The sequence below is a fragment of the Lycium barbarum genome, chromosome 10, assembly GCF_019175385.1.
Source record: "Lycium barbarum isolate Lr01 chromosome 10, ASM1917538v2, whole genome shotgun sequence".
Taxonomy (NCBI): domain Eukaryota; kingdom Viridiplantae; phylum Streptophyta; class Magnoliopsida; order Solanales; family Solanaceae; genus Lycium; species Lycium barbarum.
Window position 1 is genome coordinate 65,201,757 of NC_083346.1, and position 12,677 is coordinate 65,214,433.

The window sequence follows — 12,677 nt, forward strand, 5'->3', positions numbered from 1 at the left end:
GAATGTGGTGATGATGAGCCTATTGACTATGCACTTTGTGGTGATTATGCTTGTTGCGATGTCCCTACAAGCAAGAAAGGTTACTTAACGATTCTAATTGAGATCTCAAAGACATTAGAGGTAAGGGAAGAAAGTTCGTTGAACAATGTAAAGTATAAGTTGTGTTTTGAAAAAGGGTTAGCAAAGTACCGAGCTAAAGTGATTTAATAATGTCTTGAGAAAAATTTATAACGCTCTTTAGATTGCTAATGAAGTGTAAAACAAGTGTTCAGAAGGTTCTATAAGGATTGGAGATCAAACGAAACAACGGAAACAATTCCAGAAAAGTGGAGTTATACGACCACTTATACGGTCCGTATAACTTTATACGGTCCGTCTAATACAACTGGAAGGATGTTTTCCATGATGGTGAACCACAACCACTTATACGGACCGTACAATGTTATACGACAGTATAAGGGTCCGTATAAGTCCCGACGGGCTGAGTTATTTTCATGTATATAAATGTGTTCCCACTCTTATTTTCTCATTCTTTCCACTTCTCCATCTCTCTCAAGACTTCTAGAGGGTTCTACATATTTCATCAACACAAATTCAAGACAAATCAAAGATCAACTTCATCAAACCAAGGAAGTCAAGTGTAAGGAAGTTCTCTAGGGTTGTTGAAGCCAAGAATCTCCGGGAAGTTGAAACTAGGGCTTTCTTCAAGTGGAGTATTTCTATCACAAACCCATTCCTACTCAATCAAAGGTAAGTTTTATGATCAATTCATGTTATTTAGAGTATTGAGAGGTTGAAAGACTTGGATTATAGAAGGAAATAGTATAGTATTTATTAGTATATTTTAGGTATATTTACATATGTTATATTTATTTATAAGTAAGGTTTATATATTAACTGACTAACAGCAATACAGGTAGCTTATACGTATATATATATATATATATATATATATATATATATATATATATATATATATATATATATATATATATATATTAAGTTATATGCTTAAGTGATACTACATATACCTAAAATATACTAAGAATATACTTATATATATCAATATACTTAGGTTATATACATATATATATATATATATATATATATATATATATATATATATATATATATATATATATATATTATAGTATTTATTAGTATATTGTAGGTATATTTACATATGTCATATTTATTTATAAGTAAGGTTTATATATTAACTGACTAACAGCAATACAAGCACCATATACGTATATATATATATATATATATATGTTTAAGTTATATGTATACTATATATACTTATATATTATAATTTAAGTTATTTATAGCTTAATTTTTTTCTAAGTTTATAAATTCATATTTTATATTAGAAGTATATTCTTAGTATATTTTAGTTATTTTTCAAGTATATAACTTTCTAGTTTTTAATTTAAGTAGATGTATATTATAAATATATTCTTAGTATATTTTAGGTATATTCCTAACTTAATATAAGTAAAACTATGAACACAAGTAAATAGAAGAAAGCTCAATGAGCCATATATTTTATTCATTCTTGGATAACATTTATTTGCAAGATGTAGTTTTTTTTTAACTTGCAAATAATATATGAGTTGCAAAGAAATAGTAGAATAATAAAATCACCAATTCTCAATCATTTGGTTAATTTTCCCCATATCATATTCGGCCATGGAGATACCTTCAAAGTCTTCCATTTGGTCCGGGCCACTTGCTATAAAATTTTCAATCTCTTCCTCTTCACCTTCCTCCGCTTCTAAGTTTTGGTTGCGTTGCTCCGATCTAATCCAATCGCGAATGCACACTAGTACTTGCAAGCTAAAGCCGGATAATGAGTGTCTATGGTCTCCAATTTGTTGTCTTCCTTGGCTAAATGCACTCTCCGAAGCCACGGTTGATACTTGAACTGTAAGGATATCTCGAGCCATTCTTGAGAGTATCGGATGACTTGCCTTGTATTTCTTCCACCATGCTAAGACGTCCAACTCATCTAGTTCCTTGATATCCACATTTGGCTACATCAAATAAAAGTGATATTCATCAAAGTTTGCATTACAAGAAGGAGTTGGATGTGAATGTAAAACTTTTAAACCCGACAAACCCTTTTTGCTACTTTGAGAAGTAGTAGGGCATGAAGCAACGGGTGTAGCATGTTCTTCAAAATTAGAATAATGAGTAAAAACTTTTCTAAACTCGTCATCAATAGCGAGTTCGGCTTCAACTAAAGATGGTTGAACTCCCTCTTCAATTTCTAATAATGTATAAATTTGACCAACCAATGCTTTAGTATAAGACACTTTTAAACAAGGATTTAAAAGAGAACCCAATATAAATAAAATTTAAAAATACTTCTTAAATTTTGTTGTCATATCAAAAATAACCGCTTGATAACCGGGTTTATATTTATACTTTTGTAAAACACTAGCTATTTCCGCTAAGTAGGCTAAAATTCGATTACCGTGGGATAGAAATGTTTAGAAAAAGCAAGAGTTGCATTATAAAAAATTTCTAAGAGTTCAACACATTCCTTAACATCTTCCCAATCCGTAATATTTAACCAATCATCACTATTAATATTATATTTGTTGTGAACTTATTGTATGGGAATCCTATACTCATATGCTTGTTGTAGCATAATGTAAGTGTAGTTCCACCTAGTCTCAATTTCTACTTGAATTTTCCTAGGTCTAAGGTTATTTTCCACACAAGCATTCTTAAAATCTCTAATTCTTCTCCTATTAGCATTACAAAAAAGAAACGCAACCGTATCTTTAATTTTTTGAATAGAATCATCAAAATGCACAAGACCATCTTTAACAATTAAGTTTAAAATGTGACAACTACATCTTACATGAAAAATATTTCTTAGCGGAGGGTTTAGTTCTCTTTTTAAAAGACCAATCGCCGTTGTATTATTAGAATCATTATCTAAAGCAATACAAAGTGTTTTTCTATAAATGTTAAAAAATCTCATAATAGTAGGCATTGAATCTGCTAAAAATTTTCTATCGTGACGACCTTTTCCTTCATCATATAAAAAAGCTATAATTCTTTTTTGCATAACCCAATTGTCATCAACCCAATGACATGTAATAGCAAAATAATCTAACTTGTTAAGACTAAGACCCAAATCAGCGGTAAGATAAACATTACAATTTAAAGAATTAAATACATGGCGCAAATAAAATCTATATTTTTTATACAAATCTATAACATCCGATCTACAAGTACTTCTAGGAATACCCTCAAATAATGGATTATAACAACGTTAAATGTAAGTAACAAACCCTAAAACCGAAGGAAAGGAAAATGGTAAACAATCATAAGCTACCATTTTAGTTATTTCTACACGCTCTTTTTTCTTGTCATACTTAAAATTTTTACCCGTTCGTGGGTCTATCATCATTTGAATACCCCCCCCCCCCCCGCACATTTGAACCCGTTTGCTCTTCCCAAACATCCATATGTTTCTTTGTCATATGAGCATTTAGTGTACCCGTTCCACCATCCTTACTAGTTTCTTGCTTAAAAGTAAATACTTATCCACATAGGGTTCATTTAGCTATTTGGCTTTCGCTATCCTTAGTCATAAATTTCCAAATTTTAGCGGTTGGCTTACGAGTTCTAGGCGGTTTGTCTTGTGTATGTGATTGTGCAGGACATGTACCTCCTATGGGATTTTCGGGGGGTTGTGTTTCATCATCATCAATTTCATTAAAAGTGTCGGTATAATGTTGTTGCATTGCCTCATGACCTAAAAATGGATTATTTCCACCAATATCAATACCTAAATTAGGTGTTTCTTCCACAAATGTTTCCTCATTAAGCCCATGCCTAAAAATACCACTACTACCGGCACCACGTCTAAATCTCTTCGCCATTATTAAATAGAATTAATTTAAATCACACTCAAATAAATCACAAGAAAATGAATTGCAACAAATTAAATTGCTAGAATTAAATTGCGAAAAATAAAGATAGAGTTGGAACGAAGGTACCAAATTGCCGGACTAATTTCCAACAAAGTGAAGGCGGCTAGAATTGCAAATCCACCAAAGCTACTTCAGATTGTTGCAAAATCACCAACTCCACCAACAATATTATAATTGCAAAATTAATAATTGAAACTATAATAAGACTTTATAATATTTATTTGAGAGAAATTTAAAGTGGCTAATTGTTGCAAAGTAACTATAATTGAGAGATTGAGATTTGAGAGAAAGAGAAGAGTGAATTGGTGTGGATTAAAATAGAAATGGAGAGGGGTTTATATAGGGGTGGGGGATGGGTTAAAGTGTTAAAAAAAGTTTGGGGGGTTTTGGGGGGGGGGGCAAAAAATGAGTTGGGGACCGTTTGGCAACGACCATTTTTTCAAATGGACCGTTGCCCAACGGTCCATTGGGCTGCCAATGGCTACAATTAAAAAAAATAAAAATTCCACCAGTTTAACCGGTCCGGTTATGGTTTTACCGGTTTAATCGGTTCCAATTTCAAAAAAATTGAAACCGGACCGGCATATAATAAACGGTTAACCAGAACCGGTTAACCTGTTCAACCGGTTACGGTTTCGATTTTACCGGTCCGGTTACCAGTTTGAACCGGTAAAACCGAACCGGTTGAAGGGTTCAGTTACGAGCATAATTATGTTATAAATGATATTAAGAGTATGGAAGAAACATTATATGAGGATGAAGGTAATGTTGTATTTTGACCATGGTTATGGATGCCTTTGAAATGGAAGTAGAAGAATTGAATAATGTATGGTTGATGAAGATTGTTGAGTATGATATTATGAATATTGTTATTGACGTTTGGGAGTTGATATATGATATGGAGAAAGTTGTAAACAAAGGAGATGCTGCTCAATTTTCTCTAGCTTTAGTTCAAGTTTTCGATTATCTAATATTGCTACGAACTATCTTGAAGGTAGAAACGTGAATATTGGAGGGGAGCGTTCAAGTGATAAAGTAGCTAAACGAAATGGTATGTAAGGCTAGTCCCTTCCTTCTAAGGCATGATTCTTATGATATGACTATCCTTATTCTCCATGACGTTCTTACGCTCTATGAACTACGAGTCAATGTTGATAAGAGCTTTTTATGATATAAAAATTCGGAAATACGTCATGAATATGAAAATAATGATGATGATGAGTTTAAAGCCTAGAGATCCTAAAGCTTATGATACGATACTCCTACGAAGCTAATGATCCTTATACTACCCTTTTAATGTTACTCACTTATTGCTAGACACACCGTATGATGCTAGTTCCTTCAAGGTGAGGTATGATGATTATGATTTTCCCATAACGGAATCGCGGGTTCTCGACCTTATGTCACCCCGACATAGTTATAGAAAATCCATGAGTTCTAATGCGTATTTCATGACGAATGTATGATGATGTTAAGTTTATGATGAGTATATGATGATACGATTCCACCGTGCCTAGATGGCCGGACATGTCACTGCAAAGGCGGGCTGCTTATGCTTCCACCGTGCCTAGATGGCTGGACATGTCACCGCTAATGCGGGCTGCTTACGATTCCACCGCGCCTAGATGACCTGACATGTCACCGCTAATGCGGGTTGCTTACGATTCCACCATGCCTAGATGGCCGGACATGACCACCATTAGTGGGCGGCATATGATGGTTTCCTGAACGCGGGTTAACGACGACGGTATACGTGATATGTTGGTATATGTGGTATGTATAGCATGTGTTCTATTTTAAAGGTTAAGCAGGTTATATCTTCAGCTCATGTTCCATTGTTTCTTTATTATGCTATTATTATTCATGCCTTAGTTACTTAGTACAATGTTCATACTGACGTCCTTTCTTTTGGACGCTGTGTTCATGCCCACAAATAGATAGGGAGACGGTGCAGATCCGTAGGAGCTTATCAACGGACTTACATGAGCACTCCATTATTCCGGAGGTGCTACTTATGATCATGTTCTTTTGTGTGTGTATATTTTGGGCACGACGGGGTCCTATCCCGTCCATATGTCTATTACTCTAGTAGAGGCTCGTAGATACTTATGTGTGGGTATTATGGTATCACGATTTTCCTCATTATATATATATAATATTATAGCCGAAGGGCTTATGTATATAAAGGCAGATATTCTTGGAACTGAAAAATGATTTTCCTTATGATTAGATGTGTGAGGAAAATAAATATATGCAGGATAAGTTTGATGAGTATAAGAATGAGTGGTGCTCGGTAGTTAGTTCCGGGTACCTGTCACGCCCCAACCCCGTGGGCCATGACTAGTGCCCGACTTGGACACTCGTACGTACCTGTTGGATTTAGTCAAACTGAATCTAAGAACAATATGGAAACTTGCAAGAACTCCAAGGTTCATAACGTCATCACGTGTATATATATCCCGATAAACTGTCTCCTGAGGAGTCACAACTAATCAAATCATAAGATGATACGCAAGCCGACAAGGCTGCCACTACAGACGAATATCATATCATAGCACATCGTATAGACACGGCTGAACAGAACTTATACACAACCCACACATATGTCTACAGACCTCTAAGAGTATCGATAGCGAAATATGACGGGATAGGGCCCCGCCGTACCCCTGTATAAACATGTATATATACATCATAAGGTCTGTACCAAAAGTCTAGGCTCCGGAACAACGGAGCTCTCCAAGACAGCTGAGTAGAAGTCCTATGCTGAAGAGTCACAAAACCGACTATCTGTACCTGCGGGCATGAAACGCAGCCCCCCGAAGAAAGGGGGGTCAGTACGGAATATGTACTGAGTATATAAAGCATGAATACAATAAATAGGATCATAACTGAAATAGAGATTACCAAAAACAAGTATGACTTTTAAATTATCAATACACTTGCCTTATGAAATGAAAATCATGCACATCAATATCATATATCATATCCGGCCCATTATGGGACTCGGTGAATAAGGTCGCCACATACCATCCTTGGCGCCATAAACACATCATAACACCATCACATCATAACACCATCACATCATAACGCCATCATATATATAAATATATATATATATATATATATATACCGTACCCGGCCCTCTAGTGAGGGACTCGGTGAACAATGCAGTGAAACTGTGCACGAAAACGTATCTTGGCCCGGGACCTAGTGAAAGATGTATTGAGGTATGCACGAGTAGAGTAGTGAGCAACCATATCCAAATTAAATCATATTTGACACTCAATAGAATAATCAAAATGAACTATCATTTGAAAATCAAGACAATAGTCATATCAAGTACCTTGCGAATATCACTATGGATTATATCCAAACAGAACTTCTGGAATCATATACACGTATCAAGACATAATGAAATAGCTTCTGGAAATCAAGAACATTGGCCATCCTAGTGGCTCTAAGAATAGGAACTTCTTTGGAGTCATATATATACATCGTCTGTTCGTTTCACAAAGATCATGCCAAAAAAAAAAAAAGGATAACTTTACATACCTGTTGAAGGTTAATCGTAATCACGTTCGCTTCGTCGCCCCTTTAGCCTATTTAATATGAAAGTAACGCTATCATTAGTAAACTATACTTTCTATCTTATCAATCTGCAACCAATTACCTATAGGAACCATTCTTCAATTCATACTTTCTTGATTAGGATTTTTATTAGTTAAGAACTTAACGGAAATCGGGCAGCATTTCCCCTGTATAACTCGCCTAACCCGAACTTCCAATTAACCTCCTGTTGTCACAGCAATACCAACAATGACAGAAATAGCAATATTCATATAGTATCCTTACAATCCAACCCATAAACTACTCAACAACCTTTCTTAATCCCTTTCCAATCCAAATCATTAACATTTAAGATTATACACTAAACAAACCAACATATGTTTTGTATACGATACGTTATACACTCCTTTCTTCCAAATTTAGAATCCACATCAACGACAACATGACCACAACACGAACAACAACATATGAACATAAATCATTCTTGTAATCCTTTCAACCCAACCATTCCATATAACAACTACAACTCCTAACATCAACGATTTCATGCAATTTCTTACTTCCAATTTCATCCAATCCAATTTTAATCCTTCCATTACAACACCATTAAGACAATTATACCACAAAATAAGAAAATCTTACCTTAATTTACTCGGAGGAATTTCTACACTTATTTGCTCCAATTTCACTATTTCTTCTTCCTCAATTCAATATCCAATGTTGCTATCACCTCCTTGAACTTGGAAATCACTTGAAACTTAACCAAAATAGCAACAAAAATATTTTTGTTTTGTCCATCCATGGCTGGCCGAGAGCAGCCATGGAAATGTTCCTCCTTTTTTTTTTTAAGTTTAACTTTGGTGAAATGAAATTAGTTTGCTAAGTTGTTCATCCAACTTTACATATATATGGTGTCCCTCAAATTGACACGTGCTACTCCCCTATGACTCATCAATTTTGATTTCTTGACTTATTAATTTTTTTTATTTTCGGGTGGGGCCCATAACCATAATTAATTTAATTAATTTTAATTAATCACTAATCCCTACTTAATAATCTAATCATAATTAATTAGTCCTTAATCTCCAATAATATTTCTACACTAAATAAAATTTATAAGCAATTCGTGTACTAATTAAAATTGAAAATTAAAAGTTCCTATTTCATATCCAAAAATAATCCCGTCCTTAACTTATGTCGATTAGCTTGTGAATAATTTGACGTATAAAAATACGGGATATAACATCCTTCCCCCCTTTAGAACATTCGTCCTTGAATGTTAAACTAGTCCTGGGCTCCCAATATTTCCTTAAATGTTCTCTTACTGAATTATACTCCTCACATGCCTCTTTCATTGGTCGATTTCCTTCAACCTATTATAATGCATTTCAGATCTTTACGTAACCATTCCTGTAATATTTCTTTTTTCTGTTGCTTTTCGAGGTAATAATTCCATGTCATTGTCTTTACTCTCCTCTTTATTTCGCAGTCAGTTGTTAGTTGTATTGCGAGCTCTTCTGCTTGAATGTTACTGTCTCTCTTGTCTGCATACTGTTCAGTTGTACTGTCACTGATTGATTCGGACTTGTACTCATGGTGCACGTAGTCATGATTCGACTCTTTCTTTTTCTACAGTTACTCCCTTAAGATGATGTATCGTTCACTTCACTTTACTTCTATTATTTAAGTAAGACCTTGTAACGTGCAGATATCCCTCATCGATTTATAAGACTTTACAATTCTTGGAGTATTTCATACCTCCGGTACTTGTAGACCCTTCACAGATTCTACGGATAAAACGAAATTTCCCAGAGTGTAATATTATTCTACTTCGATAACCTTGCTTTGCTCTGCTGTTACAATCCGTATTCTGGAATCTTCAACATCATGTGTCACTTTCTGACTTTCTTTTAAAGGCTTTTAACTATCACTTGCTTTTAGTTCTTGATCTCAATCTTTAGGGTTGGCTATCAAATAGCGCTAGAGTTCCCTCATATTATAACTTCACATAGCCGCTCTGTGCTCTGTCTATTATCAATTGGTATAACTCCGAAAGAGCCCTTGATTTGACATGTAAACTCACTGTCTTCCAATAACTGGCTCGTCCTGCTCGTCTCGTTTAAGCTATTTCACAATTTCTCTTAACCCAACTTGTAACACTTTAGGCATATTTTATTGCCCCTTTACTCAGATTTTGTTTCTAGTTTTCCCGTCACACATTATGTTGCAATCTTTACACGAATATGTGAAGGTTCTCAAATTAGCCCGGGAAATACCTTAGTGTCGTTTCACTAGTCTTTATGCTTTACCTTGCATTCTTCTCTCATACCTTTCAATGGTATCGGGACTCAACTATGGCCATGTCCTATTTGCCCTTAGTATTAATCCTATCTCGGTACTTGGGTTCAAACCGTCTTACACCTTTCCCTAATGTATCCAAAATATCGTAACCACATTGTTATTACTAAATCCTTACTCTTCTTATCAAGTACTCGCTTGGTCTCATTTTTAGCATAGAAATATTCGTAGATTGCATAACTCTTCTTGTACAACTTGTATAGAGTATTCTGTATATCCAATCTTAGTCATAGTTTTCCCCTCTCCTGGTTCATTCTGTTTTGCATATCTTATTTGTACTAAAACTCACTTGCAGTCTATCTTGTCATGCTCCTTCCCCTTTCTTTATTCACCATTTGATTTTCTCATATCCTACTATAGGAGATTTCCTGTCCTTCCTCCTTTGCTACCTATAAGTTACAGTATCATTAGCAAGCAACCCCATTGACAACGCCTTAACCTCTAATCCAGTATAGCGTTGCTATCCTTTATAATATCTCTTAAGCTACTCGTTACCATTTTCTTGTCATATTCTTCCTTTTCATAAGCATTCACTTTCTAATGTCATATTATACAGAATCTTTACAAATGATCCTTAGTCTTGTCTCAAATGCCATCCTGTCTTCTATCCATTCATTGCTGGCTATCTGAGCTTATTAACTTGTTTCAGCAGGGGATCTCAATTGAAATTTAAGCATCTATATCAAATATATTTCAGTGTCAATTCTTTCCATTTATACTTACTTTGCTTTCACCCGCTTCCCTCCTTTGGGGTTGTACTTATACCATATCCATGTCTTTTCTTTATCATTTATAACTTTGATTCCCCACGTACGAAACCTTAACCAAAGCCACATTCCATTTATTCCGATCAGTAATTAGCTAGTGCTTATAGTCGTTTCAAATTCTCAATTAGGTAGCACTTATATTCCGATGATAAGTGTCCCAAGCTTTCCTATAACACTATTTTTATCCCAACGGATATCATCTGTTTCTTCTAATAAATCCACAATACGTCAGTTGTTTCGCAAATCCACAATCCTTGTCCTTTAAGGATTTCACTATTTCCGAGGTGAAGTCACATACACGCAGTACTCCTTTATGCCTCATGCTCTTTCACCCTTGTTGTATACCCAACGCTAACTTCTGACTTACTCAAAATCATATCAAATTCGTTTTAATAGTGGTCTTGTCTTACCACCTTCTCGTCGTACTAAACCTTAAGTTTGTACCTATATATTTCCCTTTTATCCTATACTCATACTCAACCAATTTCGTCTATCTTGGATGCTTTCTTTAGTATTCCCTTCATCTCTCTAGTCTATGTCCATCTTTCATCCTGTGCACGAGAAATCTCATACTACTCCTGTATCCTTCGAAAAATACTATTTCTGCATAACCCCTTTTCTTATTCTCCAAATGTATTATGTTCATCCCTGTTTGTTCTTGTCACACTAGTCATTTTATAGCACTCACTCTACCTCGTTGCTCGTTTTCCTGTAGTTTGGTCTTTCACAAACTATGCCATTTGTATTACTCGTGTTCTCGGCTATGTCATAACCTGTTACTACACTGTTCTCTCGCTCGCTTTCTTCCTATTTCCTTCTTTCAATTAACTCCTTCTTCTCTTGTGCTCACTTTCATTTTCGTTATCACGTAATCTTTATTCTAAACTTTTCCTTGTAGAAGAACTTTATAAGTCTTTCTTATTCACTCTATAGCTCGCCTTAATACTTTAATCACATAGATCACGTCATATCTTTTAGTTACTTCCTTGCTAGGCTTTACTCATTTCTATAACAATCCTTGTGGTATTCACATTACATCCTGTTCGTAATCCATCCTATAACGTAACACTTCCTAACCTTATTCACGATTCTTACTATGTTTTAATTGCACTCTGTGGAGTAGGCGTATTTAACCCTTCACCCTTCCTGATCAATCTTATCCTTAATATCTCACAAGTTGTCTTATCAATACCTTCATAATTTGTCATAACTCTTCCTCCTCCGTACTTCTATCTCAATCATACTATTACTCCTTTTAACTGTAAACTCGTCGTAATTTATCCCTACTTATCAGTTCACACGATACCTCAATAAAATGTTTTGTTAAGATTTGCCACCTTTTTCTAAATCATCCCTTAGTACCACAAGCCCTTCCGAATTATTCTAGCATTTCATCAACAACATATGAAACACACGATCCTAGACAGCCCACAAGTTTTAGTTTTCCTTCCACAAATTCCATCTCCAATTAGTTTGTTAATAACTAATAAAATGTCACCATGAGGCATTCTCCAACCACCACCAGAAGAAGAACTAGAATCCGACAAGCACCACAGGACTTCTAGTGCTTGATTCACATGGTTTACCTCCAGATTTATTCTTGAGTCGTGAATGAATCATTTAGTTCATAAACTACTTGTTGTATGCTCTGTATTCTTCCAATGAAGTGAAACTTAATTGCTGGACGTTTTTGCCCTTCAATATGAGCTTTTCTAAGGTAAAAATGTGGCTGGAAAGTATTCTGGTCCGTTCAAATGAATTCCAAACTTTGCTGCTCATATATGCTTCTTCAAAATAAAATTTCCCAAGTAATAATGGTGCCTCTTACGGATGACATGGAGGGTATCTCTTAAAGCTTTAATCCAACATAATAAATTTACCCTATTAGTATCGACTTTCAAGACATATTATGAACCTATATCTCATTCTCTCTTTTTTCTATTTCTAGGAAAATTTGGGCAGAGTTTCCTCTATACTTCTTACTATCCCAAAACCTACACGCAGGAAATACCAACAATGCCTCACAGGGCCA